The sequence below is a fragment of the Tamandua tetradactyla genome, chromosome 15 (genome assembly GCF_023851605.1).
Source record: "Tamandua tetradactyla isolate mTamTet1 chromosome 15, mTamTet1.pri, whole genome shotgun sequence".
Classification (NCBI taxonomy): Eukaryota; Metazoa; Chordata; class Mammalia; order Pilosa; family Myrmecophagidae; genus Tamandua; species Tamandua tetradactyla.
The window spans coordinates 14,590,314-14,603,348 of NC_135341.1; the positions used below are offsets into that span (position 1 = coordinate 14,590,314).

A 13,035-nucleotide genomic window follows, 5' to 3' on the forward strand; every position below is an offset into this window, starting at 1 on the left:
CACTGCTAATCACCAGAAATGGTGTAATAATAAGTTGAACCCAGGAAACTGCTGATTTTAATCCTGCAAAAAGGCAGTTTCCTATGATTAAACCTAACAGCCTATTTTTTTCAATAGTTACTTAGGACTTTTTTTCTTTTTAAAATTTCAGGGCACCATATTAGCACACTTAAAGCCCTTATTTATGTTTATTTACATTACGTGACATCTTCAAAGATTGGCAATAATGATGTAATACTTTCATACTATCTATGAGAGTAAAACACAATCAACCTTGCTTAGGTTAGTGAAAGGAGAGGCTTTAATTTCAGCTTAATTTGTGTGAAAAAGCCCTGGGGTTAAATGGAAAGGTGAGGTATCAACTATCACAAATGCCACCCACGGCAGGATGAAATAACAGGTCATCTGTTTGTTATTTGTAGTGCATGTTAGGTGCTTTGGGAGTACAGTGCATGCCCAGGCCTTACATAGAAATGCAGGATGCAATGGTACCCTTTAAAAGAAGGGGTAAAAGTAAGTGAAATATAGCAATGTATGGCTTATTCGCATTAGCAATTCTTAGGCTTCTAATGAGTGCTTAAGAAAGACAACACAATTAACCCTGAACAAGACAGTAGTTGCAAGTAGGTTGTTAAAATATGTCCAATATTATTGTGATTTGATTAAAAAAAAACACAGCCTGTTGGTAACCCAGAAATCAGTGAGCTCTATCAAGCCATTAGGCTGATAACAAAAGCATCAAGAAAGACTTGGACTCCTGGTGTGGCGGCTGAGACCCACATCTCTAGAGTCAGGCAGGACTGGGATCAAACCTCCACTCTAGACTTACGGGCTGTGTGACCTTGGAAAGTCATTTCTCCTCTCTGGGCTTCAGTTTTGTAAAATATAGAACGGTGAGAACAAGGGTGCTAAATCTTAGGGTTACTAATTAGATGAGACCATATATGTAAAGTGCTTAAGGAACATCAGCATGTATTATTCTTACTACCAATCAATGAACATTTGCCAACTCACAAGCAGAGAGGATCTGTAAGTGGTATATATGTTCTTATTCTAAATCTGAGTAATCAGCAGAAAATCTTTGGAAAGCACAAACTCGCTGAAGATAAGAGGATCATACTGCCAAAGGAATGATGTGAACTCCCTCTTTTTCTTTTACATTCTTTTTTCCATGGGCAGGCACCAGGAATCGAACCTGGATCTTGGGCATGGCAGGCGAGAACTCTGCCACTGAGCCACAGTTGCACCACCTGTGAACTCCCTTTTAACTTTGATTTTAAAATTGAACACAAAATAAAAAATCAAAGAAGCCCAATTGTACATCAATACATCAATAGAAAAATAAGTGAATAAATTATGGGGCATTCACATAATAAATGGCCTAACTTGTAAGTTTGTTTGCATGCACATTTAAAAAAATTGGGGAGTATATACACCAAAATGTTAAAGATGTTCATTCCAGATGGTGAACTTATGGGTCATTTTCAATTTCTATTTTAAATATTTTTTTACACTGTCAAAAACTTCTACAATGAGAATATATTTACCTTTAGCACAAAAAAATCAATAAAATATTCTTTTGGAAATAAAATATTTATAAAAGCCATGTCCTGATTCATTCAATAGTTGAATCTTGTTTCATGCATTCAAAATATGCCTCTTTTTTCACACTGCACAGGGACTGAGATAAAGAGCTTGAAATGGAAGTCCAGGAAATTTTTAGCATTATCTTGCCTCAAGCAGCTTAACCTCCAACATTCTATTGTTACAGAACAGTTGGTGAGGCCCTGATTTTCCACCTGGAATTTCTACATTTCACGATAAAATTGTTTGCTTTTAATGCTCCTCGCTGTCATTTTGTTCATATGTATTTGTCTCATCTCATCAACTACGAGTGTCTGAAGGGTAAAACCCACTTCTTTTATCTTGTTCGTTTCAGCATTTCTGCATAGAGCCCAAGCCACCATTAGGTATTTATTAGTCATCCAAACATTACAGGACTTGTTGTTTTTTTCCTCTGGGTGTGGTTCCTTCAGCCAAGCCCAGAATAGAGATTGCATATGGGCAGTCCACGAGTGGTTTAGGCCTGCAAATGTTTCATTTTGTGTATAGAATATTTTAATCGTTTTTAGTTGGTTGCTGTGCTGGTTTGAAACTTGTGTAACCCAGAAAGGCCATGTCCTTTAATCCTATTTCAGTATTATTAGGTAGGATCTTTTTTATATTTTCCTTGGAAGGGTCTCCATCCATTCAAGGTGGGGTTGCTTACTGGAGGCCTTTAAGAGGGAACCATTCTGGAAAATGCTTTAGAGCCTACACAGCCAGAGACTTTTGGAGATGAAGAAAGAAAACGTCCCTGAGGAAGCTGTTTGAAGAAGATGGTAGGGGAAGTTGGCTGAAGTTTTGTGCCTTCCCAAATGAGAGAGATACCTCGAATATCGTCAGTCCTTTCTTTGGCGTTCAGGTATCTTTTTCTGGATGCCTTAGTTTGGACATTTCTATGGCCTTAGAACTGTAAGCTTGCAACTTAATAAATTCCCTTTCCATTTCTGGTATATTGCATTCTGGCAGCTTTAGCAAACTAAAACAGTGGCCACATTTTCTCTTAATGGGAAGATTTCATAACAAAATCTAGGTTTCTACTTTCTCTTGAAAAAGGAAAATATCTGATCACTCCAGACTACGTTCCCATATAGCCACAATTCTTGGACTGATGGTGACTGCCTCTTTCAGAGAAGGCATATGTTCTCCAGTTTGCTACAGACTCCACTGCTTCCCATGGATTCCATCCATCCTAGTTCACTGATTCATGTTCTTTGTCTGATCCTTGAGTCTGTCACTTCAGAGAAGTCTCTGGGTGGTACTAACATATATCTGGAGTGTCCATATTCAGTTCAGGCTTCGTAGTATGCGCTCCCCAAACAGGAAATATTTCTTTGGGAAAAGCATCTTGGAAATGCTACCTCCTTCATAAATCCTCTCCTGGATTCCCTCCCCTATATGTACCATTTGAATTTATATCAGATATCACCTTCTATTTTGGCTACAGGTACATCATTTGTCACAGTGCTTTGTACATCTTAAGCACTCAAAAACACTGTAGTCTTCTCATTAAAGCTGTTCCTGTTCTTATCTTCTCTTCCAGACTATAAACTTTTTGCTGGCATGAACGATTTTATTCTCCTTTAGAGCACACATGCAGGGATTTGTACAGAATGAGTGCTTAATAAGTGCATACCAAATTAAATAGGAATGCATACACAGCATTGGATTCATCACAACATTTTACCAACTTAGGGTGGGAAAATATCCTGGAGTGGGCAAATAACAGTATAGAGCGAAGGGCAAAAGCACTGTTTCTCAAGTGGACACTTGAGAAGCTTATTAAAAATGCAGATTTCTAGACCATACGCTTCCGAAGCTGAGGTGCAGGAATCAAATTTTAGCAAACGCTGGAGGTAGTTTCTAGGCACTCTGATATTTCAATGGTTCCCAATCCTATCTGTGTATTAGTTAATTTCACCCATGGAGCTTTTAAAATAATACTGATGCCCAAACCCCACTCCTAGAGAGTCTAATAGAAGTGGTACAAATATTTCTTTAAAAGTCTTCCTAGAGACTTTAAGTACACAACCAGATTTGATAGCTCTGCGCAAGACCAAGAAAGTGAAGTTTTGTTTTGTTTGGATTTTTTTTTCTGTTTCGGTATTTTTAAAATGTTCATCAGAAGATTGAGGTTTTCCACACCTTTAATAACGATAGTTAATATTTACTAAGCATTTGCATGTGCCGGGTACTATTCCAAACGCATTCCATGTATTAAGTAATCTAATCCTCATAACAACCCTGTAAGGATGGCATTACTATCACCCCCATTTTACAAGAAAAGGAAAGGAGGCCTAGAGAGGTTGAGTAATTAGAACAGCTGGACTTCACACCCAGACAAAACAGCTCTAGAGTCCCCATTTTTAAGTCGGTCCCTTTACTCCAAGAAAATCTAGTAAATATCCCACATAATCTCCCAAACAAAGTGGAGTTCTTTAGATTTAGTTAAACCTCAGATCGTCCACATGCTATACATTACTCCATGTCAAGTCTTGACCACTTCAGATCTTGCTATCCACTTGCTTCCTCACGCTAGTAGCAGTCATTCCAGGACCTGGAAAGTCAAGAAAGGCCTTGCCACAGCATTTATTTTTTAAGACTGGTGACCTATCAAAATATATGAAGAAATGCCAAAACCAAGGTGCCAAAAACCGTGGTCGCTTTCAAATATTAACATGGGACAAATCAACTCAACGTTGATTTATAATATGAATACAAGATGATTATGAAATAATTCGTAGCATATAGAGAAGTGAGTCTCCTAATCGGGACACACATTGAAAGCTGTTGGAGAAGTATTTTCTCTCAGCCCTGTCCATGTATTTCAGGGGCTCTACCTGCCAACTCATTTGGAGATAAAACACAAACTCTACATAGGAGGCTATTGGAGAAAAATCCCAACCCCCTCCCATTTGCTACATTGTTCTCAGCAGAGAATCCTTTTGGAATCCCTGCCTCGTCCCTTATTAACTGTTTTGAGTTAAGCTTTCCCTGGCGCCGGAATTTCCTCATTTGTAAAGTGAGCACATCAAAACACTCCTGAATCTCAGAAGGTAAACGGAAATAAATGCTGGCATACGGTACGCTCTAACGGGATTTCTCTCTCTCTCTTGCCCTCTCTTTTTTTCTCTCTTTCTCTCTCCTTTCCTTTATTTCTTCCTTTCAAGGTTTGCGGACATCTCAGACCATTTCATTTAACTATACCCACTCAGGTCCCTGGGCAGATTCTGCGCCCTCAACAGCCGCTGATCCCTCATTCCTTTTATTCTAAGGGCGGCCAGGTCCTGGGATGCTTGAAACCTGGGAGGCAGAATCTAGTTCCCTCCTCCACTATCGCCCCACAGGGCTTTTCGAAGCAGGAGGCAGAGATGGAGAGGTGCGGGTGTGTGGCTCTTCCCTCCAAGCCCCCCTTGTCCCCCACTTTCTCCCCCACTTGGCAGCGCCAGCCGCTCCGCGCCCCTTGGCACCAGCGCCTTTTCTCTGTCTGGGAAGCAGAGCCCAGCCCACAGCCACGCGCTGCGGGGGCCAAGGGCCCCCTCCCTTCCTCCTGCTCCCCCACCCCTTTCCCTCCCCTCCCGATACAATGACTGGGCCGGAACAGCGCATCAGCCGAGTCTCATTGGCAGCGGCCGCCCCAGCCCCGGGAGAGGCGGCGGGTGGGAGCAGCCGGGGAGAGAGGAGCTGAGAGCCGGGGCTGACAGTGAGAAGAGGCAGGAAGGACGGAAGGACGCTAGGAAGAGCGCCGGGGATCAAAGCGAGAAGGCGCAGTGAGCGGCGGCGGGAGAGGAGTGCGACCCCGGGCCGGGGGATGCGGCGGGCGCTGGCTGCCCAGAGAGCCACAGAGTCGGGCTGCGCAGCTCATGTGCTGAGCGGGAGCTTGGGCAGAGACCGGGAGGAGGAGGAAGAGGGAGGAAGGCGGCCAGCCCGCGAAGGCGCTGCGGAGAGCAGAGTTACACTGCAAGGCCGGCACAGAGCCTGTCCCCCAGGTCCCGCGAGGTGCGCGGCAGAGACAATAAAGTAGTGGCAGACAGCTCCCGAGAGCCCGAAAGAAGAGACAACAGAGCAGGTAGGTGGACGGCCACCCAGGTGCCACGATCGCGCTGCCGGGGCGCGGCTGGGAGAAGCGGCCACAGCTGGCGCACCCTGTGCGTCCGGGGCGCACCGCGCAGGTTTGGAGACCCCAATCCCCCCACGCTTCTGAGAGCAGGAAACCCCGCCCCGCCGCCCGGGAGCTGGCGGCAGCCTCAGTTGAAGTCCGCCTGGCACTTGGCGCGGAGCTTTGGTCGTTTTGGTGGTGTGGGAAGACAGGAAGTTAGGCGGTTTGGAGACATTGGCGCTCGTGGGGTTTGCAAACGTGCCACAAGGGACCATGTGCTTTGGTTGCCGCGCGTTCGTGGGAGGTGGGGAGGAGAGCTGATGAATCCCAGATCCGGCTGCCCAGAGATACTTTCAAAAGGCAGAAAAAGGAGTGGGTGAAAATTCCTTGTGTTAGCAGAGGATACGAAGGGTTTGGTTTGGCTGCCCTTTTTAAATAGGTGTGTCAGTTCTTAGCCACTCGTATGTGAGAGGCTGTGTACATGGTTATAGTTCCCTATCTATATTCTAGAGTATTTTCTGTTCACTTTCTTCTAGGAAGGGGATGGGGAATGTGATATTTAGCACCTATTTTAAGAAATGCCGTTTAGTTTGGACTACAGGGTAAATTCTTTGCACTGGATGTCCAGTGCTCTAAAAGGGGTGTGCAAAAAGGGTGATCGCTTGTATTAAATTTTCCCTGGGACTGAGAAAGCAGCACCGGTAGGAGCTGTCTCTCGCTCTTTCTCTCCTTTGTGTGGCCGTTTCCTTCCAGATGTGAGAGGGTTGGGCTGGGCGCTCCTGGGTGGGGTAATAATTATCCTGAACATTCCTGAGATCTGCTAGGACTTGTAAACATACCAGAGCCAACTCCTCTGAACTTTGCGAACTGACTCGGTTGGTCTGTTTGCTGGTACCCAGACGGCTGCGTCTGGAAGGTAGCCCCTTCGGGAAGAAATACTGTAGGCTGACAGCATCAGTCTTTCCGAAAAGCTGGCTGATCCTTCAAGGCTAGCTAGCGCTTGCCCCCACAATTCAGCAGCCAATTCTGAGGATGTGTACGAGAGCAACCCCTGACATGCTGCATCCTGTCCTAAAGAGAATAGATCTGTGGAATATCCAAATCAAATGTCTGGACGAGAAGAAAAGCAGCCTTTCCTCACTTAACCACCTCAGATTTCACTCTGATCTGTCATACAGATGCTGTGAAGAACGATTACGTTTTGCTGAGAACTTACTGTGTGCCAGCCATCCCGGAAGGCACTTTTTTGGCATCATAAATAGTCCACGAAGTAGTAAAGTGAGCCCTAGCGGGAGGTTAAGGAACTTGCCATAAATTACACTGATAATTTGGGGTTCTCACAAGGTCTGATTCAAAATATTAGTCTCTTCACCAGGTCAGTGCCTCTAAAAGGGATGTGCTGTGGTGGTATTAATGATGATAGAAGAAATAGTAGTAATAAGTACTACTTCATTTGTTTCTCATAAGGTTAATAAATGATATTTAAAAGAAAACCTGACACATAGTAAGCACTCGGCAGATATTTTTGTTTCTGTCATAAAATCGATGATGGGTTGATGATTCTATAATTCTTTCTTCCTTTTGTGTAACTGAAAATTGTTGGAATAAAAAGTAAAACACATATACAGGACTTTTACACAGTGCTACATTTCCTAAAAGAGGCTCAGAATAACTTTGGCAGTTCCGAGGACTTGTTGTATAGGACATCTGCAAGTATTAATCAAATACTTATTTGATTAATAAGTATTTATCTGCAAGTATTAATCAAATACTTATTTGATTAAATTCAGTAATGCAGGTGGAATGTATTTGAGCAATATGATTGTGGAAATCACCATTATAGTGAGGCTTGATTTTCATTATCACCAAAAAGTTCCTAGAAGTTTCTTCTCCTGGGTGTACAAGTGATTGTCTTACTTTCACTTGGTCTTGAAATTAATAAATTTCCAATTCAGTAACAGATAAGTTAATGGGCTTTTCAAACAGTCAGACAGTTGCACTTGAGCATAACAATGTAGAAAAGTGTGGAAGGAATTAAATTGCAGCCACTCCAGAATCTGAAAACAACTGAAGTTTTCATAAGTAATAGTTATTGTCAGTGGCTTATATTTTCAGCCAGCCTAAAGAGTCTAGTTCTCCATTTAATTCTGCAGATTTAATCAAAGCTCTGCAAGTCTTCTGAGCAGACAAAAATGGAGTTTTTGGCTAACCGACAATACAAATCAAGTACATAGAAAACAGTTTAAAATACCTGGACTGTCTTATCTAGGCTGTAGTAATTGCCTAGAATCTCAGGGGCTCCTCGCGGTCGTGTCACACACTTTGTATTTTTAAGTGAAGGCTTGCAGGCTGCACTGCAGGTGGTGTCTCCCTTCCTCCCTGTATTTCTCTCTTTTCCTCTTTCTGGATCTGCCTGAGTATGTGAGCTTATCATGAGGGCACTATTTTTACATGCTGAGCCACTGCTGAGGTTCAGTGAGATTACTATCTTTAGCATATAGGTAAATTAATAATGTAACTCGGATCTTCAGCAAGACTGAGTTTTCCGCTATATCTCTCTCCTTCTAGACATGGTTTTTCTTTTGTTTTAGAAATCCAGATACCTTTTTTTCTTTTCTTTCTTGTTTTGTGTATAATTCATTTATTCCTAAGTCATTGAAATGTGTTCTTTTCTGGTAAACACGTGTCCTGAGCAGTCATAGAGAAACCGTAAGATGGCAACTTTCTGTAGCTAGATGCTTGGTAGTTCTTACTGTGAGTTGCTGTCCAAAAGTTTGAAAGCCAGTGCCACAGGGTTTATGTATCACAGCTATTTTGATTATGTAAGTGACATACACCCAATTTAAATGGAATTGATATATATATACATATATATATACACATACATACTTCAAGAACAACTTGTTCAGGGCTATACGATGGCTTCAGGACCTAATTTCTTTCCTTTCTTCTATGTTTTGGATTCCTTCTTGGGTGGCAGGATGGCTGTAGCAGTTGCTGGTTTCTCAATTCTAAGTTCAACAAAAAAAGAGTAAACTTTCCTTCCCCAGTTGTTGAAGAAAAAGTCTCAGAATCTGTTCTGATTGGCTACATAAGTTTGGTGGGGAAAACTATGGTGCTAAATGGCTTCTGTAGAGGTCAGCGACTTGGCACCAGCAGTGGAGCCCCACCACGCCCAAGTGGGCTAGGACACTAGAGGGTGGGTCTGCCAGATGAGTGTGGTTGAAGGAGGAAGGGGAGATGGTTGCTGAGAAAGCCAGAAATAAATGTTCACTGCAGTGTACAAGTACCTACTGCTTCTCTCTGATTCCCAAAATAATGGAAGAAGAGCAGAATTCTATTCAGGCAAACAGATCAATGTGATTTCTCATGTATATAAGGAAGATCTTCCTTGTCACTTTTAATATAGGCACTATCAGAATTTATGAGATTGAAACGTGGAACAAGTCAAATTGATAGTAGTTCCTTGACTTTGCAGTGTCATGGAGGGGAAATAAGCCAGGTAGGTTGATTGAAATACACACCACAGACCCAAAACCTCTCAGAAAGGATGACCAGGATGTATTCTGGCATTTATTTTATTAATATGCTGTGTCAATCTGGGAAACGTAATTATTTAAATGGTGTCATAGAGAAAGTTATTTGACGAATATACTTTCCCAAGGTCAAGGTGAATGAAGACCTGTTCTGTGACTCTTTGGCCCTGAGGGGTTCGTCGCCCTTGCGGCGGGGTGGGGTGTGCTGCTTTTAATTTTCTTCTGTGACTTCATATGCAATTCCCCAGTGGGAAAGGGGACCCTAACTGTGCGTAGCTGTGAGGATAATGTTCACGTGCAGCAGAAGCTCTGTGGAAGCAGGGTGATTGTGCTGGGTGCCTGGCCCTTGCTGGCTAATGTCTGTGCCTCCAGTTCAGATGATGAATTATATGGTCACCCCACCTATGAAAATTCTTTCAGGAGGCTCTGACCAGGAGTCTGCTTAATAGATTAAATTATAAAGGATTCTTTTCAATAGGTAAAGCTAATTGATATTAAAGACATAAGCGTGCATGGTAAAAGTATAAAGGAAAGTAAGACAGTGATACCAACAGGTCAGGATGGTGTGGTAGTGCTCAGCCAGTAGCAGCTTTGCCCCTTTCATCTCCCCCGAGGTGCAGGACAGGTCCCCACAGCAGAGTATTATCCATCCCAAAACATCAGTCACACTGAGGTTGAGAAACCCTGAGATGGTGGTTACATTTGCAGAGGAAGGAGAAAGAGTGTTTAGGAGCTTCTGGGGTGGTGGCATGTACACATGTGTTCACTTTGAAATAGTTATGTTTACATGTGCACTTTTGGTTGTGTGTGTTATACTGTCCTTTAAAAAGAGAAAAGGACATCCTTATCATCCCTGAAGGGTAAAACTGCTGATGTCTAGGATCATCTTGCTCAGATGTAAAGGCTCAAAAAAAGAATGGTAATGGTAGCAGCTCTCCCTCCCCGAGGGCTTGCCTGTGTCGGGAATCTGCTGGGACCCCTCTGGGAGTGCTGTCTGTCAGTGCTCACCCACCCCATCAGGCTGGACTCCTACTCTACTCACTTTAAAGCTGAGGATACTGTTGCTTAGCAAGGTTGGCACTTGGCAAGATCACAAAGTATCTGTTGAGTTGGCCCAGTCTGTGTACTGACTGGTGTATTAGCCAAGGTTCCAGAGAAGTACAACTGACAGGACATATTTGTCAGTGTGTATATGTATATACGAAGAGATTTATTTTAAGAAATTGGCTCATTCATGGATGTAGAGGCTGACAAGTCTGAAATCTGCAGGGAAGGCCAGTAGGCTGTTAACTAAGGAGCTGATAGTGTGGTCTGGTCGCAGTTTTTCATCTTCTGGAACCCTTGGTTCTTTACTCTTAAGGCCCCTAACTTGTTGGATGAGGGTCACCCACGAATCGAGGGTGATCTCCTGTACTTAAAGTCAGAGCTGCCTGTAGCTGCTCATCACATCTACAGAATACTTCCGTGGCAACATCTAGGCCAGTGTTGACCAAACAACTGGACACCATAACCCAGCCAAGTTGACACATAAAATTAACCATGACAGCTAGTATTTTACAGAAGGCAACACAGGGTGTGCTTAGGAGCACTGGTTCTGGAGTCAAATAACCCGCTGACCCATGTACCACGTATGACATTGAGCAAACAACTAAACTGTTTTTGTACCTCAGCTTCTTCATCTATAACAGGATGATAATGCAGGTTCCTACCTCATAGGGTTATTGTGAGGATTAAACGACAGAATGTTTGTAAAGTGTTTCACACGGTGCCTGCTGCCTATTAAGTGCTCCTTAATGATAGCTATTATTATTTGTACTTTGAAGAGGCTGGGGAAAAATTCTCTTTGTTGAGATCCTACTATGTGCAGGATTTTAAGTTAGGCATTTTTCATGTATCATTTTCTTTCCTCTTACAAATCCTGTAATGTGGGTGTCATATCCATTTAATGTTACTATTACTCCATTTTACAGATCAGGAAAACTGAGCTTCAATGTGAATAGTAAAACTGGAGCCATCATTTCAAACTTAGGTCATTTTGGCTGTAGAGCTCCTGCTTTCATTTTTTAAAGTCAAATTGTTAGACTTGGAAAGAAGCTTTGAAGTCACCTAATTCACAAAAGCAACCCCAGAGAGGGGATGTGACTTGGAGTTTTAGTTTGCTAATGCTGCCAGAAATGCAGTATACCAGAAGTGGCTTGGTTTTTGTAAAGGGGATTTACTAAGTTAATAGTTTACAGTTCTAAGGCCATAAAAATGTCCAAACTAAGGCATTCAGGGAAATATACCTTGACTCAAGAAAGGCTGATGGGTCTGGAACACCTCTCTCATCAGGAAGGCATATGGCTGGTGTCTGCTGGTCCTTTGGCTTCTGGTTTCAAACACCTTCCCTGGGGGCATTTTCTTTCTGCACCCCCAAAGATCTCTAGTCTGTGTCACCTCTGAAGCTTTTTCCAAAATGGCCCCCTCTTATAGGGCTCCAGGAAGCAACCCCACCTTGAATGGGTGGAGACATATCTCCATGGAAACCACCTAATCAGAAGTTACCACCTACAACTGGGTGGGTCTCATCTCCATGGAAACAGCTTAATCAAAAAGATCCCATCCAGCAATATTGAATCAGCATTAAAGAACATGGCTTTTCTGGGGTATACAACAGATTTAAACTGGCACACTTGGCAAGTAATCAAGGGATGATTCAGGACCAGAGAGCAAATCCTCTGCCTCCCACAGCCATGCCTGCTTTAGGATGAAGGCATTTACCCCACAGGGCTGGGGGAAGCAGATAGTTGACCAAAAACCCTGGAGCAGGAGTTGAAGAGATGTCTTCCAATCCATCTACAAAAAGTCTAGTTCTGTGTTTATTAAAGTGGGGTATGTGTATTCAGGGGCACATGAATTGATTTTACATAGTAAATGAAGAAATTTTGTTTTAATGGCTACTTATTTATTTTAATATGTACCAGACCCTCCAATCTGTAAATTCATGGGTATTGCTAAGGAAAAAACAAAGAGCATCAATGTAAAGTCAATTAAAAATCTGTATCGGGTAAAACATAGTATGGATGGCACAGAACCCTGACTAAAACAATGAAAAGAGGGAAATCTGAGAAGCAGTGTTTCCAGCACTTTGTGTACATGAGTTGCTTGGAGGCCAAATTGCAAACTAGATTCTGAGTCAGGATATCTGGGGCAGAGCCTGAGATGCTGAGTTTCTAAGAAGCTCCCAGGTGAGGTGCTTGATGCTGGCCTGTGGACTATACTTTGGGTAGCAAGGGACCAGAGGATACAGATGTATGCTGAGTGCTGTAGAAGACATAAGGGAATGTAAGGCAGTCTGGTTTCCCGGAAGCTCAATCTAGTTGAAGAAGTAAACAAGCACGGGAGATAACTCCCCCACCCACACAATGCGGGACACAAACGAGAGGTCCTTTGGTCTGTCCCCAGCTGTTGCACTGGGATGGGAGAAGGGGTGGTTAGGATGGATAAAGCAGTCTTCACAGAAGAAATGGAATACAACAAGGGCCTGAAAGATTTCTAGTGGCAAGTAGAGAGCGCCAGGATGGGCTTTAGAAGCAGGAGGAAGGGTACAAGTAACAGGAAAGAATCAAAACGCCTGCTGGTAAAATGCACAAAATGGAGATTTTAGCAACAATCTGATCAACACAGAGACTCAATCTGGAGCATTCAGTCAAAATAACCCAACCACTATTTATTGAATCCCATAAGTGCCAGGCACTTGGCAAGTGTTTTACGTACAGTATTCCTTTCAGGCTGCATAATGACTCACAATAACCCATA

At 42.9% G+C, this 13,035-nt stretch overlaps 1 protein-coding gene across 1 annotated transcript in view; it reads left to right on the forward strand.

Annotated features, from left to right (window-relative positions):
• The first annotated feature begins 5,247 nt into the window (after positions 1 to 5,247).
• Positions 5,248 to 13,035, forward strand: part of FRMD4B (FERM domain containing 4B) — a 362,040-nt gene continuing 354,252 nt past the window's right edge. The window contains exon 1 of the mRNA XM_077128740.1: positions 5,248 to 5,671. The gene's annotated coding sequence lies outside the window, so the exon portion shown is untranslated. The remainder of the gene's footprint in view (positions 5,672 to 13,035) is intronic.